Source organism: Physcomitrium patens, chromosome 8 (assembly GCF_059467195.1).
Source record: "Physcomitrium patens ecotype Gransden chromosome 8, ASM5946719v1, whole genome shotgun sequence".
Taxonomy (NCBI): Eukaryota; Viridiplantae; Streptophyta; class Bryopsida; order Funariales; family Funariaceae; genus Physcomitrium; species Physcomitrium patens.
Genome location: NC_143417.1, coordinates 17,735,371 through 17,754,070, shown reverse-complemented (window position 1 = coordinate 17,754,070; position 18,700 = coordinate 17,735,371).

Genomic DNA, 18,700 nt, shown 5'->3' with positions numbered 1-18,700 from the left:
GAATATAGAATGGATCTTCATTAATTCTAGTAAGTATAATTAATAAGTAATTTGATTGATTTGTTTACAAATAAAAAAAAGTACGAGCCTAGGATAGTCCAATTTGTCACAAGGATGAGTAGTCTTAATATTGCAATAAAATAAATATATCTTATGATTTACATTAAATTATGGTTGTTTCTTACAATAAGCATGTTAATTAATCTTTTATCATTCTTGGGCTTTACTTAACTATACCTTCATTGTTGTATGTAGATCTGATCAATAATTTATCAAATCTTCTATTATTAGCTTATCAATTTTTAAAAAGTTAAGAGTATCAAGTCATAGATGATAATCATAATTAGAAAAAAAAGATATTTATTAAGTAGAAGAATGTATCAAATTATTGTATGTAAACTTTGTCAATAATAAAAAAGTTATCCAATCATCTTAATGATAAATAATGGTACACTTCAAATATTGTTCTAGAACTTGATTCATCCATTCTATTTATCCATCAGTTTGAGGATGAAAGGCCAAAGAAAATTTTATATTCACTTTCAATACTTAAAAAAAAATAAAAATAAAAAAAAATCATAATACAAATTATATCCCTTTATTTGATTTAATATCTTTTGGTAATTTATAATAATAATAGATGTTTTCAAGAAAAAGCTTAGCTATTTTTTTTTATCTAAAATAGATTTTATACATGGTACAAATTATGCCATTTTGATGAAACAATCTACAATAAAAAATGGAGATTCATATAAATTTGAACTTGAAAGATCCATAATAAATCCATAGAAACAAAAGACCATAGTTGTTTTGATATAAGTAATGGTTAGAAATGTCTATAAAATCAATGACAATGAATTTTTGATCTTAAGCAAATGCCACATAACTATACAAAGACTTTCATAGCCTTCTACATTTGTAGCCACCAAAAATGTCTAGATATTAGCTCCAAAGTCTTATTGTATCCAAAATATTATTTAACTAGAAATTATAAAAAATTTAAAAAATATGTAAACTTGCTTCTCTTTTTAAAATATATATACAATCTTCAAAATAGAGTAGATTTTTCTTAAATTCAAACTTTGAAGTATTATGGAATTTAAAAGAAATATTTTTAATATCATGAATAATGAGATTAGACAATATATTTGATAAAATTTGCTTGATAAAGATTAAATCAATAATCAATGTTGATTTTATTGTTCAAAGATGAAATTGCTCAAGCTTCAAGATGACCATCTTTGTTGATCAAAAGCTACATCTTTTTTTAATATAAAATAAAAATATTTAGAAAGTACATTTAATAAAATTTATTATTTTTTAGATTAATATGTGATTTTAAAATCAAATCTTGATAACAACTTACTCTAATAAGACACATAAAAATTCAACACATAAGTTGATATAAAATACTTAAAGTTCTTATAATCTATATCGATAGCCACTGATTCAAAGCACCTTTTAAATAGTAACTCAATTACTGAAAAAAATCCATAATTGCAAGAAGTTCTTTATCATAGATTTCATAGTTGGTCTTTGCTACAAAAAAAAATTCTTAGAATGAAAAGCATTAAATGGAATTTATCATCTTTTTTTATTTATAATAATATTGTATCTAAAGCAAAGTTTGATGCATGTATTTTTATAAAAAATATTCTAAAAAAGTCAAGGTAATGTAAAATTGGTAGAAAAATAAATTCTTTCTTCATAAGTCTTCTATTCATTTTTTTTTTTTTTTTTTTTTTTTTTTTTTGTAAGAACCAAGTTATATACTCTTCAGAGATATATTTTTATATAGATCTTTGCTTGATTGAATTCATCAAAAAGTCCTACAATCAGAAGTAGAGAATACCTATTCTTGATGGTGATCTTGTTAAGTCTTCAATAATCTATGCTTATTTGTAGAGATCTATTTTTCTTCTTCACAAATAAGATAGAAACTCTTATTGGAGATTTTGAATGGCATATGAAGTTTTTAGCCAAATTCTTATCAATGTACTCATTTAATGCATCTAATGTTGTCATACTATAATTATTTATAGTATGTAAAAATTAGTTAAGACATATAATATGTTTATAAGTCTTGGTGTATGTTAGAATGGTTAATAGATTAATTTAAATAGAGTAAATATAAGAAATTTTATTTTGAGTTTTATCTATTTTGATTATAGCATTTAAAAAAATTATAGGACGTAAATATTTAGTATGAAGCCTTGAGAAGAGATAAGAGTCTAAAGATAAAAATCTTAACTATTAGGAGGCTTATTAGGAGGGATGAAAGTAAGGCATAGTTGGATGAAAGCAAAGAATGAGAATCTTCATTCCTATTGGTCGAAGGCTATGCCCAATGGACTTCAAGGAGGTTGCCTAAGGTCTTATTAGAGATTGGGATTTCTCTTTGCAAGACATTCGAGCTTTGGAGGCTAGGATCATTAAGTTTAGGTTTTGGATACAAATTAGATGTAAATTTTGTATGATTTAGAGTTTTTATGAAGGAATTATTGGCCCTCAAAGTTAAGGTGTCAATTTCATACCTATTGTCACTCTTTGGGGCATAACATATGTTTACGGAAAGCAACAAAGGATTGGCAACTAGATTTAGAGAGAAAACTTTCTTGACTATATTTTTCATATATTATTTGATGAATTTGGAGTTCAGATGAAGAAGTTATAGAGAATTAAAGTCAGTGCATCCAAATCAAATGCAATAAGTAGGTTATTTTATTCATAGTAATAGTTGGAACCATATCTTAAGTTTCTAGAAGAATTTTTGGCTCAAACCTTTTAGAAAAGGTAGATTATTGTATTATAAAGCTATATATATAAAATTTATGGTATTTGAGTGTTTCATTTGTGAGATATGAAGAAATTTGCACATGGGTGTATACAAACTAAGGTTTGAAGTTATTATTAGGATTTTGGTGATATCTTAAGATCTGCAATGAATTTTCAATTAAAATTTATTGTAATAGTTTTTAAAATTATATCAATACTTGATATAAAATTTGAGTATGTTTGAATAGTCCAATTGGAAGATATGAATTTTTGAAGTTCAAGAATAATACTCCATAAGGATATATAAAGATTTAGAGTTTTTTTTTTTTTTTTTTTTTTTTTTTTTTTTTTTAATATCAAATTTTAGATATTTTTGGAAACTTAAGATTTATATATTTGGTATAATTGCTCCTAATTTTTTTTTATGTATATATATATATATATATATATATATATATACATATAAACTTGGTCTTTCTTATCTCAAGACTTGATTGAGCAATTAGTGGCAGCTAAGATCCTAATGCTTTCTTGAGAAACATTCTCTCTACCCTAATAATACATTTGATACCACGACCTTGAAAAGAACTCCCAGTCTTTAGTGATATTTTTGAAGGTAATAATAAGTATTTCTTATTTTTATACATTATTTCAAATGATGGTCTTATGAAAGATTCTAAGAAGGTCCAAACTATCATAGATTAAAAGATCTCAAAAATATATAGAGATGTATATTATTTTTTGAGATTTGTCAATTATTATCCAATCTTCATTATATTTTTTTTTGAAGTTGCTACTCCTCTTATACACTTGACATGTAAAGACAAATTTAAATGGAACAAAGAAGTTAAAACATCTTTTGAAGCCTTAGAGATAGTATTTATTTTTGCACCAATCTTATATTACATCGACTTTTTGAAGGCATTCTTCATGGCAACAATCGCATTAAACTTTGCTATGAATGTTGTTTTGTAATAAATAAAAGCAAATGACAAGCTCCACTTAATAGCTTTTTATTTCAATTTTTTTTCAGTAATCGAGATTAACTATAAGATCTATGATAAAGAGCTTCTTGTAATTATGGATTTATTTCAAGAATGGCATCATTATCTAAAAGGTGCTTCTAATCTAGTCAACATATATATGAATTATAAAAACTTCAAATACTTCATGTTAATATATATTTTGAATCATTGCCATGTTTATTGAAGCATGTTTTTATCAAGTTTTGTTTTTAAGTTCACTTATTGATCCAAAAAATAATAAGATTTGTTAAAAATTCTTTATAGATGTTCATCTCTTACACCAAAAGAAAGAAATGCATCTTTTGATCAATAAAGAATAATGTTTTTGAAACCAAAATATTTTCATCTTTGAGTAATAAATCAACATTGATTGTTAATTCAATCTTTGTTAAGCAAATTAAATCAAGTATAACCTCTGATGCTTTTATTTATGATATCAAGAATAATTCTTTTAAATCTGATGATACTTTTAAGTTTAAATTGAAAAATAATCTACTCTATTTTGAGGAACAATTACATATTCTAAAAGGCAAAGCATAATTATGTATTCTTGAAGTTTGTCATGTCTTTCCAACAATGTAATATTTTGCATACAATAAGAATTTGGAGCTTATAATGAAAAAATTGGTGGCTTTAAATATGAAAGGGAGTTAAAAACTTTGTACAATCATGTGATATTTATTTAAGATCAAAAATTCTTCATCATCAATCTTATGGACTCCTCCAATCAATACCTATTTCAAAAAAACCATAGTCTTTTGTTTTTGTAGATTTTATTACAAATCTATCAATTTCAAGTTTGTATGATTCTATATTTGTGATAATAGTTTATTTTATCAAGATAGCATATTTGTTATTATATAAAAAATTTATCTCAAGTGAAGAAATGGCTACACTTTTTATTAACAATATTTATCGCTATCATAAAAATATAAATATTACATAGGAGGATTCAATGTGTATCAAGCTTTTGGAGAATCCTTTTTAAGATTTTAAAGATAGATGTAAAGTTTTCTTTTAATTTTCATCTTCAAATTGATGGACAAATAGAATGGATGAATTTAGTTCTAAAGCAATATTTGAGGTACACTATTAACAATCATTAAGTTGATTAAATATTTTTTCTTTATCTTAGGCAAAATTTGCATATAATAATTTGGTATATTCTTGTACTCAATAAATACCTTTCTTTGCTAATTATGATTACCATCTATGACTTAATACTTTTCACTATTTAAAAATTAATAATCTTATAACAAAAAATTTGAAAAATTATTTTTCAAAGCTACATTAATAAGAACAAAAATTTGATCAAAGTAAATAATCAAAAGAAGCTTTTCTTAAAGAAGTATGAAAAAATAGAAATAAGACAACATGTATATTAAAAAAAAACTAGAATAGCTATTGCCAAAAGACAAAAAAAACTAAAAACTTTTGAATCTAAATTAGAATGAGAAAGAAATTGACCAGAGTGAAAAAGGCTTCACTCTTGCTTTTATATATTCTATCCACCTAAGAAGTATGTGGTGATGTTCCATAGGACTTCTAATATATATTGACTTTGCAAGCTACATGTCTTAACTTGCAAGGTAAGTTTTCTATATGTACACCAAATAATTAGCTTATTCTATAAGCTATTCATATGTGTAACACGTGGCTAACTTGTTGACTATGTTTCTAATCTAAAAGTAAAGTATAAATATGCATAAAGTCAAAACCATGTCTATGAAGCTTCTTTAGAAGATATTATGAAATTAATCTACTTTTATTTATTTTTATCTATTTCTACCTAATTATATAAATAATTATTATAATAAGTATGTATGTTTGTGACATTACCTCCTGTTTTAGATACAAATTCTATAAAGGGTGGTCATCATTTATTGAAGAAAATCTAAAATATGACAAATTATGTTTATCACATATTCTGATATTTTTTTTTCTCTTTGAAGATGGTTGATAGGTCCTCTCAACCATTGATAATATTCAATACCAAAACAAAAAGACCACCCTGTTATTTGATCATTATTAAAGCCTATAAGTATAAATTTTTACTTCTCAACCTAAGTTACAAGATGGCCTCAATTAAGAGTTGCTTGTAATTGGTGGTGTGAAGTGAAGTAAAAAAATAAGAAGAATAAAAGAAGAATAATCACAAAGCAATTGAAATAAACAAAGTGAAGCAATTACAACACTCAAAATTAAATCATATTTTGTTCATTATATTTTCATCTAATAAAAAATAAAAGTAAAAAATAAAAATCATATTTTTAGATATTAAATTTTATTACCTTTCTAATGATATAAGAAACATATAAATTCAAATTATTATGAAATAAATCCTCACTTCTCAGATTTGAATGAAGCTACAAAAGAGGTAATAGCTAGTATCAAAGATTTTAAAGAATTACCTCAAGTCCTTGAACCTAAGTCAAGTAGATTGCCAAGAAATTCAAAAGAAAACATGCAAACAAAAGAAATTTCTTCTAAAAAAGAGTGGGAAGGTCCAAGATTTTTTGACTTTGAATTTAATTCTCCTCTTCAATCTAAAAGAAAGAATCAAGTTGGATCATATGATTTATAGGAGGATTTGAAAAAAACCAAGGTAGACATAATAATTGCTTAATTGTTGGAGGTTTTTACAATAATGAGAAAGAACTTTAAAATAGGCCTTTTCATTAAAAGATGCCAAAGATTTAAAATAAAAATCCAAGCTAATATTAAAACTATTTAACAGGCACAAGAAGTGAAGGCAGTTGAGTTAGAAGTATCTATAGTAGATAAAATCATATCTTACACCATTATTGATTGGGATAGTAGTATAAATATTATGCCAATGAGAACTATAGAAAAATCAGGACTTAGTATGATTGGACCTTCTCCATTTGTAATCAATATGGCTAATCAAAGTAAAGATACATGTCTTAGATAAATAAGTGGTTGTAAGATGATGATAGAAGGTGAAGAATATTCTTTTATATTTCATATGATTTACATACAATCCAAGAAAAATTCATATCCATTGCTTTTTGGAAGACCTTGGTTAAAGGCAGCTAATGCCCTATATCATCTATGGACCACCAAAAAAATTGAATAAAATCTTTATTCAATTCAAAGGATTTTTTTTAGCCAAAAACTTATCTTACTCTTCAAAAGATGAGATTTTAAATCTTCAACCACAAAAAGGATTTAAAAAGAAAGTTAGGTTTGCTGATTTGATAGTAAGTGATTCATTCAAGTATGGTTCAATCAACTTAACCAAGATGTATGGGTCCTAGACTATATGACTAAAAAGATGATGGAGAATTCACACAATGGTTGAAAGATCATCTAAGTTCAAGTGTGAACAAAGTTGTGAATATAAATTTTATAAAGAGTTTTATCACTTACTAATATGATGATTTAGAAGGAGATTTAATAATCCTAGTTGATGATGTAAAAATTGAAGATGTCTTTGGGGTAAACTTTGATAGCATTCAAGTTCACGAGTTAATGACTTAATAGAGGAAGGCAACCTTACTCCATCGTTAGAATTTAAACAAACTTCTAGTTGTCTTATGGCTGAAAATGACATAGTTATCTATCTACAAATTCTAAATGATTGACACAAAGGCCCTACAAAATAAGCTCATGTGTACAACCTTGATTATAAATTAATGAATGTGTCTTTGAAGAATGAGGATCCAAAACTCATCAAAGTAGAGATTCAATTGACAAAGGATGAGTTGACAAGTTACAAGTCGTTAATTATAGCATATAAGGATGTATTTGCATAGTCTTATAAAGATCTTAAGGGCATACCTCCAGAAGTAGCTCAACATAGAATTCCTCTCCTTCCTAATTCTATTATTATGAAACAAAAAGAAAGAAGAATGAATCTTAATCTACAATTAATCGTCAAGATAGAATTAGAAAAACTCCTCCAAACAGAGTTTATTCAACCTATGGACATTACGGATTGAGTTTCCCCTATGGTTTTAGTAAAAAAGAAGAATGAAAAACTTCGAGTGTATATAGATTATAGGAAATTTAACAAGTGTTGTCATGTTGTAACACGATTATATAGTGAAAGATGATAATATAGATCTTATTATAGAAGAGCCAAGTTAAAAAAAAAAAGTAAAAAAATATGGATAAAAGATAGGAAGGTAGTAAAACTTTTAGTAGTAATGTTGCCATTTTAGAAAAAAATAGCTTCTATTTACTTTGTAGGGCCAAAAATAAGACAAAACAAGGTAGATTAGAAAAATAAAAGATATAGACATTTTTAGAAAGAAGCTAAGAGTAAATTCTAGCAAAAATTATTTAAAAAAACTAGATATTGGTACCCGAAGAGGGCCGGTTATTAACCTAGGTCGAAATCAGATCCTGAGGCACAAAACCGAATACCTACGGCAACTCGGGGATTCTTTTGCAGATTAAAGAGTGGTATTTGAGAGCAGACTAGATAAGGTTTCTATAAGCATTAGTTTTGGGTGATTTGAATCTGTATTGACTTTGTAAGAGCTTTGCAAAGTCAAGGTTTGATTTGAATGACTTGGATTTTATAAAATAAAATAGGATTTATGTTTTGGGTGATTTCAAGAGTTTTGTAATAGATCTACGGACGAAATTTTATAGGGTTTGGTTTAGAGTTTATAGTTTGGTTAAGGTTTGATTTAGGATTTGTTTAGGATTTTTTTAGGATTTAGAGTTTGATTAGGATTTGATTTAAGGTTTAGGATTTGGTTTTGGATTTGATTTAGGATTTAGGGTTTGGTTCAAGGTTTGGTTCGGATTTTGTTTAGGATTTTTTTAGGATTTGATTTAGGGTTTAAGATTTAGTTAGGATTTAATTTAGGGTTTAGGATTTGATTTAGGATTTGTTTAGAATTTGGTTAGTATTTGATTTAGGATTTGGTTAGGATTTGGTTTAGGATTTAGGATTTAGTTTAGGATTCAAGATTTAGTATTCTATTAGAGTTAATATTTTGTTGTTGCAATTTCCATTCTATCTTCCACAGCTAGGTGCCCGGAGCAATCTCAAGCAAGACTTCACGTATTATGACAGTATACTCAGAAAGATCATTTTATTTTATTTTATTAATACCATTTTAGAAGAAGTGACACGTCATAAATTTTATATATTTATGGATGGATATATGGAATATAATCAAATATCCATAGCCCAAGAAAATTGTCATAAAATTGCTTTCATTACGCCATGGAGTACTTTTATTTATGTAGTGATGCCTTTTGGACTTTATAATGCTCTAGCTGCATTTCAAAGGGCCATATCCTATGCCTTCTTTAACCTTCTACAGAAGTCAATGATAGTGTTCATTGACGACTTTAGCACCTAGTCATCTAAGATAAAACATTTGGAATGTATTTGGGCTAGTCTTTAATATTGTCAAAAGGTCGGGATTTGTGAGTCCCACAAATTGATCTTAATTAGTGGATTAGTTAAAAACATAGTTTTAAGTCATTTAATTATAAAAATATTAAGAATAGAGAGTTTTTTTTACTATTCGAATATTTATTATAATTTAGAAGTATTTATAAGTTACAAAAGTGTTTTTAGAAGAAAAGTTATAAAAATGGAGTCTTAGTAAGTCTTAGAGGCAATTATCTTAGTTAGTTTAGTATTTTTCTTATTGTTAAGTATTAAGAGTTAGTTATTGAAACCAATATCTTCATTGGCTTCTATCTACATGTATTACTTATAAAATCCTATCAATGATTAGTTAATAGTTAGAAGAAGCATGAAAAAGAGCTTCATGTCTTTTTAATTAATTATATAAAAAATAGGATTTTTAGTGGATTTAAATTGATTTTATTACTATAAAAAATCACCAAGATAGGAAAATACAGCCTCATATGGATATTAGTATTATAGAAATATTATAAATTTTTTTTGAATTTATTTAAAATTTATTTAGAATTTTTTTTGAATTTTTAGAGAAAATTTCAAGACTTTGGTAAAATTGAGTTTATCACCTTGACAGCCATCATGAAGAAATGAAGCAAGATTTGAAGACTATGCAAGGATTCTAGGCTAATTCGGTGTTTTTTAACACCATGGTGAAGTTAAAAATGCAAAAAAAGTAGTTTTACTAGAAGAAAATAGGAGGACCAACAGCTAGTGTAGTCCTTATAGGAAGAGAGGTGCACAATTTCCATATGGGTTGTAGCACTTTGGATATAGGTAGAAAGATAAGACTAAGGCCTCAAGGCCTCTTGAAGGGGAGAATATACACTACTTGTGAGCCTTGGTGAGGCTCGAACTCCTGATTTCTTAAGCAAGGTACCCTTGAGGTAAAAATTATTCACTTAACTTTTTTATTATTTATATTCTATTTTTAATCTATCATAACTTACTCATAGTAACTTGGAATTATATGATCTTTATGTCATTGGAAAGATAAAAAAAAATTATCTATCTAAAAATATATTTTTTATTTTTTACTTTTATTTTTTATTAGGTAAAAATCCAATGAACAAACTGTAACTTCATTTTGGATGTTGTGATTACTTGATTTTGTCTCTTTTATTTGTATTGTGGTTTTTCTCCTTTGGTCTTTTGCCAATTGCTTACTTCACTTCACACCACCAATTAAAAAAAACTCTTAATTGAGCCTATCTTGTAATTAGGGCTGAGGAGTGAAATTTACACTCACATAAATGGTGCATTTGCTGAACGATGGTGCTTCTAATGGTGTGTGAGAATGTGAAGTGAGAATTTTGTGAATGATCTTGCTTGGACTTTTTGTGTGAGCATTGCAACTTAATCTTTATTATTTGTAAGTTTCTACCTCTCTCCTTATTAGTGTAAAGAGGGCCTTCAAATTTTTAAAAATCAAAAGATAGTCAAAAGTTTTGTTGTTGAGTAGAATGTTGATTTGCTCTCGGATTTTTGTCAATCAGTTTTTGGGTGTTTGATAGTTGAAGTTAATACTTTGCATGTATCTTGCTGTTAGCTTACTAAAAAGATATTATATGCTCAAATTAGAGCTATAACGAATTTGTGGTGAATTTTCGAATACAAGAGGGTTTTTTGCCTTGGCAGTTTTATATACCATGTCTTTGACAAGGCATTTCTTAGTGCCGTGTAATTATTTCATAGTGAATTTTTTTGATAACAAGAACTTCAAAGTTGAGGTTGTAGTGGTACAAATTTCAATGATTTTGAATCAAAATTGAATTTGTGGTGACTTTTGGAGTAGAGAGAGGCTGCTACCTTGAGCAAATACAATTGAGCATCAAGGGTGGAGCTCATCTTCGAGGTTTCATCACTCCCCCTCGTAAATTTTCTAATTAAGGGCCTTTCTCTAGTGGTAGGAAGATTTAATCACTCCCTCCACCCCTCATATCCCTTCTATTCACAGAAGTAGTGTAGAAGGAGCTTAAGAAGAATTCAAGGAAATTCTTCATCAACAAAAAAAAAAGAGATTCAAGAAGAATAAATAGGTCAAAGAACTAGATAGAAAAAATTTAGAATAAGTAAAAAAAAAGAAGAAAAGAAGAAAAGAAAAGACCAACAAGTTCAAATTATAATTCAAGGTGAATATATTTTTAAAAAAATCATTTAGTTTCAAATTTATTTTACTAATACAGATTGTGGATTGAAGAAAAAGAGCACAACTTGGCAAAATTAGGTGGATTCCAAACTTGAGCTCTTTAATTTTATTTGAAATTTTAGACATGCTAGGAAGGAGACTAGCTTGGCAAAATTAGGTGGATTTCAAACCTAGCTCTTCATTTTTATTTCAAGTTTAGATATACTTAGGAAGGAATATGGAAGGATTTGTTATGTCCAAGTATTATCTAAATCCCTTCTATCCTCTTATAGCATAAGTGGATAAAATCCATTATATGACTCAGGAATTTTTCCACTCGACATCTTTGCTTGAAAGAAACCTAGTAAGTTATTCATAAGTGCTATTTCAATTTGTAGTTGTTTTGTAGAAAGTGAAGTCGGGTTAATGGCCAGCATAACTTTCTTTTATTATTGAGCTTGTACTTGTAGGACGTGATGACCTCCATGAGACAAAATTGAAAGCAACAGGTTGCCCTACAGGTTGTTCTTTTCTCCGTCCATCTGATTTTTGTGGTATCCATGTGATAATTTTTTTAAATTACTTGTACTTCCTTTGGACTCATTTTTCAATCTCTAAATTGTGAATCAAGTCCAATTAACAGGTGACTCTTCCATATTAAGATCAGCATGAGATCTTAACTTAGTATTTAGTTGGACCTTGTACGTCACTTGTAAGAAAAGTTTAATTATTGGGTGAAACTACTAATTTGAAATTGGCACGAGATTTCATCTTAGTATATAATTAAATCATGTGCTTCACAAATAGGTAAGAAGAGAAAGGATTTTATGTTATTTCATAAAATTAAATATAAATAATTTAAAGTCTACTTGTTTTATTTTTAATCACCTATTAGGTCTTTTATCTTAAGAGAGTCATTAAAGAGCCATATACTTAGTTGTATGCTACGTAGAATTGAATCTAAGATAAATTATCTTCCATCTACTGGCCTTGTTTTGCGATTTGGATGTATTTTACAATCTAGATCATATATTGAACCTATAGTTTTTGAAACCCACGTATTAAAAGAACCTTGTGATAAGATGTCACAAACTTCTATTAGCATGGAGTATGGTAGAGGGCATCCTTTAGAGCCTCAAGTAGAGCTTTATCATTTCCAGTTCAAAGGACTAGTGTAGCCAATGAAGATAACTACAACTTCCAAGTCAATACCCAAATCGATCCGATAATGTTACCTAGAGGATTACCAATTGTAGTACCTTTAGGATTACAGGGGTATCAATTCTACCTAACCTTCTAAGATTTAATGTATCTATCAATGAAGATCCGATAGCCCATATAGAAAGGTTTGTAGAAGTATTTATCTCTAATTTGGTAACCAATCATGGCTACTACTTAATATGGTTTCCAACAACCTTGGCAGATTCTACGTATGCTTGGTATAGATCCCATGTAGAAAGGACATTCACTAAATGGGAACAACTTCTAGCAGCATTTCTCTATCAATATAGGTCCGTAATTGGCCAACAACAAGCTCTTTTAGCCTTGATAACTATTAGACAAGGTCCTTTAGAAGATATTACTTCTTACGTAAGGCAATTTCGAGTAGTATATACTTGATATATTGGTAGCCTTTTAAATGAAGATACCATAAGGCACTACTTTATTCAAGGTTTTGCCATGCCTTCTACAATTCGGGATATCCTAAACAAGAGTTTTAAAGACTTAAAAGGAACCATTCAAGCCACTTTGGAAGTAGAGGTTATTGATAAGGAAAATGATCATATGCTTCGAAGGGTAGAAGAACCAATACCCTCTTTTATACCCTTGCAACATCTAGCTTTAAGCTACTTACAACCTTCTACTTTTTTCTTACTAATTAGCAATTCAATACCTTTAGCTATACAACCTCCACATGATCAAGTTCAAACTAAGACCTATTATAATACTCGATTGGAAGAATTTAAAAGTGAAGTAAGGCAAAGTAATGAGGTATTCAAAAATGAGATGATGAACATTATGAAAGCTATTAGTGAACAAATGTCTTGCCTCGTTAAAAATCAAACTCCAACTATAGAGCCTAGATATCACAAATTGGGAATTCATACTTTTGGATTGTAGTGTACAAACTATAGATAAGTAAATTACACTGCTCAATTTTGTTTATGGTTTTTACAACAACCATTTATAGAAAAGAATCAACCTCAACCTTATAGATTTCTTCACCATTCAAGACAAGAAGGTCCTAGTCTTCCTTCCAACCAAAAGAATAATATTATACCTTGTCCTACTTGTAAAAAATGACATCAAGTAGGTCAATGTTGCATTGAAAATAGAATTATATGCTTAAATTGTAGAGGTTCTCATCCTATGGGTCATTATAGAAGATCCAACTAAGTTAATTCTTCAACTTCTTTTTCAAAGGATTATAATAACCAAACCAAAGGAATTATATAAGGAGTTAGATTTGTAAATCTTATTGTTACAAAAAATCCATCAAATATGTATTATGACCTTTCAAGCAATGGTCAAAATCATCATCTTCCAACAATAGTTAAAATCAATCATGGAACATTACAAGGATCTGTAGCCTATATCCAAAACCAAAACCAAAACCAAAACCAAAAACCACATTCTTCTCAAGATGTTAGATATACAGTGGCTCAACTTGATGTACTTACTACATCAATCTTACCATCTCCTCAATCTAACTTGATTCAATTAGATAACAAGGAGATTTTCAAGAACAATGTATATTTATCTTCTCTGGTTGTAACTAAAAGTATGAGTGCCAAAAAACCAATAGATTTAGTACTTTTTGAAGATGATGAAATATCTTTGGATACTTCAAAAGAATTACCTAAGTTTGTAGAATTGACAAAAACTACTCAATAGGTAGCTAAATAACTAAAACACAACCAATCATCTTCTTTGATTGAACCTAATGAAGAAGAATATCAATTTGTGGACAAAGAAGGGCCTTGGACTTCTAATACCTTGTTAAAACATCCAATAATTATTGGAGCCTTCAATCTTGTAGAATCATATGATTTATGGCAAGACCATTGTAGGACTAGAGCCAACATTTCTTTTGGTCAATTGATTCAAGTAGCACCAACCATAAAAAAAACCTCAAAGAAGGTGTAATTATACAAAGACAAACCAAAAATACAGAAAGAATAGCTAGAGTTGAAGTTGGAGATTTAGAAGGAGATATTACCTCAGAAGAAAAAAAAGACATTAGAAAGTATGGACCTATTGAGATAGATGTAAAAATAATAGATAAAGTAATTCCTAAGGTCATAGTAGATGATGGAAGTAGCATTAATATTATGCCCGAATCCACTATGATCAAATTAGGATTAAAAATCACTCATAAGGCAGTTATGAAGGTAAGACTAGTTGATCAAAGATCTTCTCATCTTTTAGGTCAAATTTGAGACCTACATATGCAAGCATGAGGTGTAGATTATATGGTATCATTTTATATCATATGTCTATGTGAAGAAGTGGATAGCTACCTTCTATTATTAGAAAAAAGATGGTTGAGGCAATTTAAAGGAATAACAAATTGAGGGGCTTTTAAGCCTTATTTTACTTTTGGACTATTAGACAATCGCACAAAAATCATAGTATCTTGTCATTTTAGACTCCAATCTTTGGCTCTATTAGCAAAAATACCAACATCTATAGATGCCAAACAAAGTAGTTTTATCCAATCCAATTCAACTTCAACAATTGCACCAATAAAATGTATTGATCTTGGATTGTATGAATATAAAGATGAGGGTAATTTTACAAAATGATTAGAAGAAAATCTGTATGAAGAAGAAGACATCTACATTCGATTTATAGAAGTAATTGATTAGTTGGAACTTGAAGATGATTGTCCAGATTTTGCAACCTTAGTTGATGATATTTGTATAAATGAAGCTTTTAGTTTAGAAATCGATGGAACTCAAGTAGATGATTTGGATACTATTATGAAGGAAAGAACCATCATGCCTTTTCTGTTACAATTCAAATGTACTTCACAAGTCATTGAAGTTGGACATGATATACCAACTTATCCACCAGTACCTAAAGATTGGTACCATGGATCGACTGATGTCATACATGTAGTAGAACAAGATTGGATAAAAATTCTAGTAAATCATAATGAAGAAGAATCCAAATGTGTCAAGTTTAGATTCCAATTAGGTGAAGAACTTGCAAAATATAAATCTTTAGTGATGGAATATCGAGATATATTTGCATGGTCTTATAAAGATTTAAAAGGTATTCCTCCTAACATTTGTCAACATGTTATTCTACTTCTTAGAAATACAACACTTGTTAGACAAAAATATAGAAGACTCAATCCTAAATGCAACTCATTGTGAAAACAAAATTAAAAAGGCTACTTCAAGCGGGATTTATAAAGCCTATGGAAATTACAAATTAGTTGTTTCATATTGTCTTGATGAAGAAAAAGGGAAGAAATAAACTCAAGGTGTGTGTGGATTATCAGAATCTAAATAAATACACTCAAAAAGACCATTTTTTATTATCTTTTATCACTTCTATAGTAGATGATGTGGCAGGTCATGACATCTATAGTTTTATGGATGACTACTTTGATTACAATCAAGTATCAATAGCTCTTGAAGATTGGCATAAGACTCCATTTACATCACCTTGAAGAACTTTTGTATATGTAGTAATGCCTTTCGGCTTATACAATACTCCTTCAACTTTTCAAAAAGTCATGACTTATGCATTCTCGGACCTTCTTCAAAACACTATGTCGGTTTTTATTCATAACTTTAGTTGTCAATCTTCAAAAAATGATCACTTTGTAAGCCTTTAATTAAGTTTTTAACATTGTAGAAGAGTAGGAATTTCCCTCAATCCAAACAAGATTTATTTGACAATTAAAAGAGGAGTTTTAGTAGGTTATATTATTTCTAAGAAGGAAAAATTACTTGATCCTAAAAAAGTAGAGGTTATTATAAACCTACTACCTCCAAATGAAATAAAAGACATTCAAAAGATTTTAGGACATATGGGCTGGTATCGTGATTTGATTGAATCATATTCTAGTCATGCCTCTCCATTGACTAATTTGTTGAAGAAGACCACCAAGTTTTAATGGACTTCTGAATGCCAAATCGGTTTTGATACAATTAAAGCCAAATTGCTTTCATATCCTTGTCTACTACCTCCAAATTGGGATCAACCTTTCTATGTCTATTGTGATGCATTTGAATTGGCAGTAGATAGTGCCTTGTGCCAACCAGATGATAAGGGTGTGATTCACCCTATTGCTTTTGCTAGTAAACAATTGACAAATGTTGAATGCAACTATACAACCACGGAACGGTAATGTTTGGCTATCGTCTTTAGTGTCAAAAATTTCTGCCATTATCTTTTGATGAACAAGTTTATTTTCTTTGTAGATCACATGGCCTTAGATATATTGTGAATAAACCAGATTTAAGTGGTAGATTAAGAAGGTAGATATTACTTCTAGCAGAATTTGATTATACAGTGCAATACAATTTAGAAAAACAACTCAAATAAACCGATCATCTTTCACAATTATCTACAACTATTGGTATCCAAGATGTAGATGATGAACTTTGTGATGCTCATTTGTTCCATGTTATGGTGGCTCCTACATCATATGAACATATTACTAAATTTTTGAGTACTCAAAAATTATCCAATGTTCTATCTAAAAATGAACGACAAAAGATTAGAGTGAATAGTACCCATTTTGCTCTTATAGCTAAGAAATTATATCATCAAGGAATTGATGGAATTTTAAGACATTGTCTTACTCATGAAGAAGTACCATTTGTAATAGAAGCTTGTCATTCAAGTGCTTGTGGTGGATGCTTCTCTGGTCAATTATCAGCTCAAAAAATCCTTAGAATAGGCTATTTTTGGCCTATAATATTTATCAATTCAGAGTCTTATGTAAGATCTTGTGATGCTTACAAAAGATATGCACGCAATGATTTAAATCTTGCAATGCCTTTAAATCCTTCACTTCCACTTGTTTTATTTGAAAAATAGGGCATAAATTATATTGGATCAGTTTATCTTGCATCTTCAGGTCAAATGTAATATATCATTGTAGCTATAGAATATTTGACCAAATATAAAGGATAAGAACTCGATATAAAAGTAATTCAGATAAGTAAGCCTTCACTCAAATAAAGGTAACAAAATATAAACAAATAAGTATGTATATTGAAAGAAAAACTAGAATGGCTATTGCCAAAAGACAAGAAAACTAGAGACCCTTGAAATTAGACTGGAAGCAAGAAAAGAGTTGACAAGAGTGAAGAAGGCTTCACTCTTGTCTCTATATATACTACCTAACTAGAGGCTATGTGGCGACGTTTTATAGGACCTCCAATAAGTGTTGACTTTGTAAGATACATGCCTTGACTTACAAGGCAAGTTTTTCTACGTATAGGCCACATTGTTAGTTTGGTCTTAAAGTTAACAACATGTGTGACACATGGCCAACTTATTGACCACGTTTCTAATCCAAAAACTTAATTAAAGACACCTATAAAGTCAAAGTAGCATCTATGAAGCTTCTAAGAAGCTTCTATATCAAATATTATAGAATTAACTTACTTTTATCTACTTTTACTTACTTCTACCTATTTATATATATAATTATTGGCTTATATGAATATGTCCATGACATTACCTCCCCTTCTAGGGAAGAGTTCCACGAAGAGTGGTCATCATATGTTGAGAAAATCTATGATGCGACAAATTGTATTCGCCACATACGCTGATCTTTGTTTTCTTTGAAGATGATTGATAGGGCCTCTCAACCATCGGTAGTGTCTCATACTAGGGCGGAAAGACCACTCAGTTATTTGATCATTGTTGATGCCTTCATAACTTCCTTTGAATAGAACATTTGGAACACCATCAGAAGTTGTTCCTACTTCTAGCAAAATCACCAAACATCGGGAGTCCCTTTCCAAATCATGATACCAAATACGTTGTATCTCGCTATCTATTCCAGGAAAAATATGTCGTTCTTGAAGATCTTTATCTTAATTGCATTGTCTTAAAGGTTGTGACAATTTTAATGTCTCATCTAGTAGGTCAGCAAATGAAGGCTTTTGAGTCGAATCCACTAGTTGTTGGTTCTCCATTTCCTGAGCGTCACAACTACAAAGAAGCTACAAACAAGGATTGAAAGTAGAATATTATCTTGCCTAAATGTTGTTTCTTTTATAAAGAAGGTTTTCATCTTAGTTTTGATGGATGTCGTCGATGAAAAGCCTCCACCACCTTTGCTACATTTATAAGATTCTTTACTGGCTCCCATGTGCGTTCACTAATATC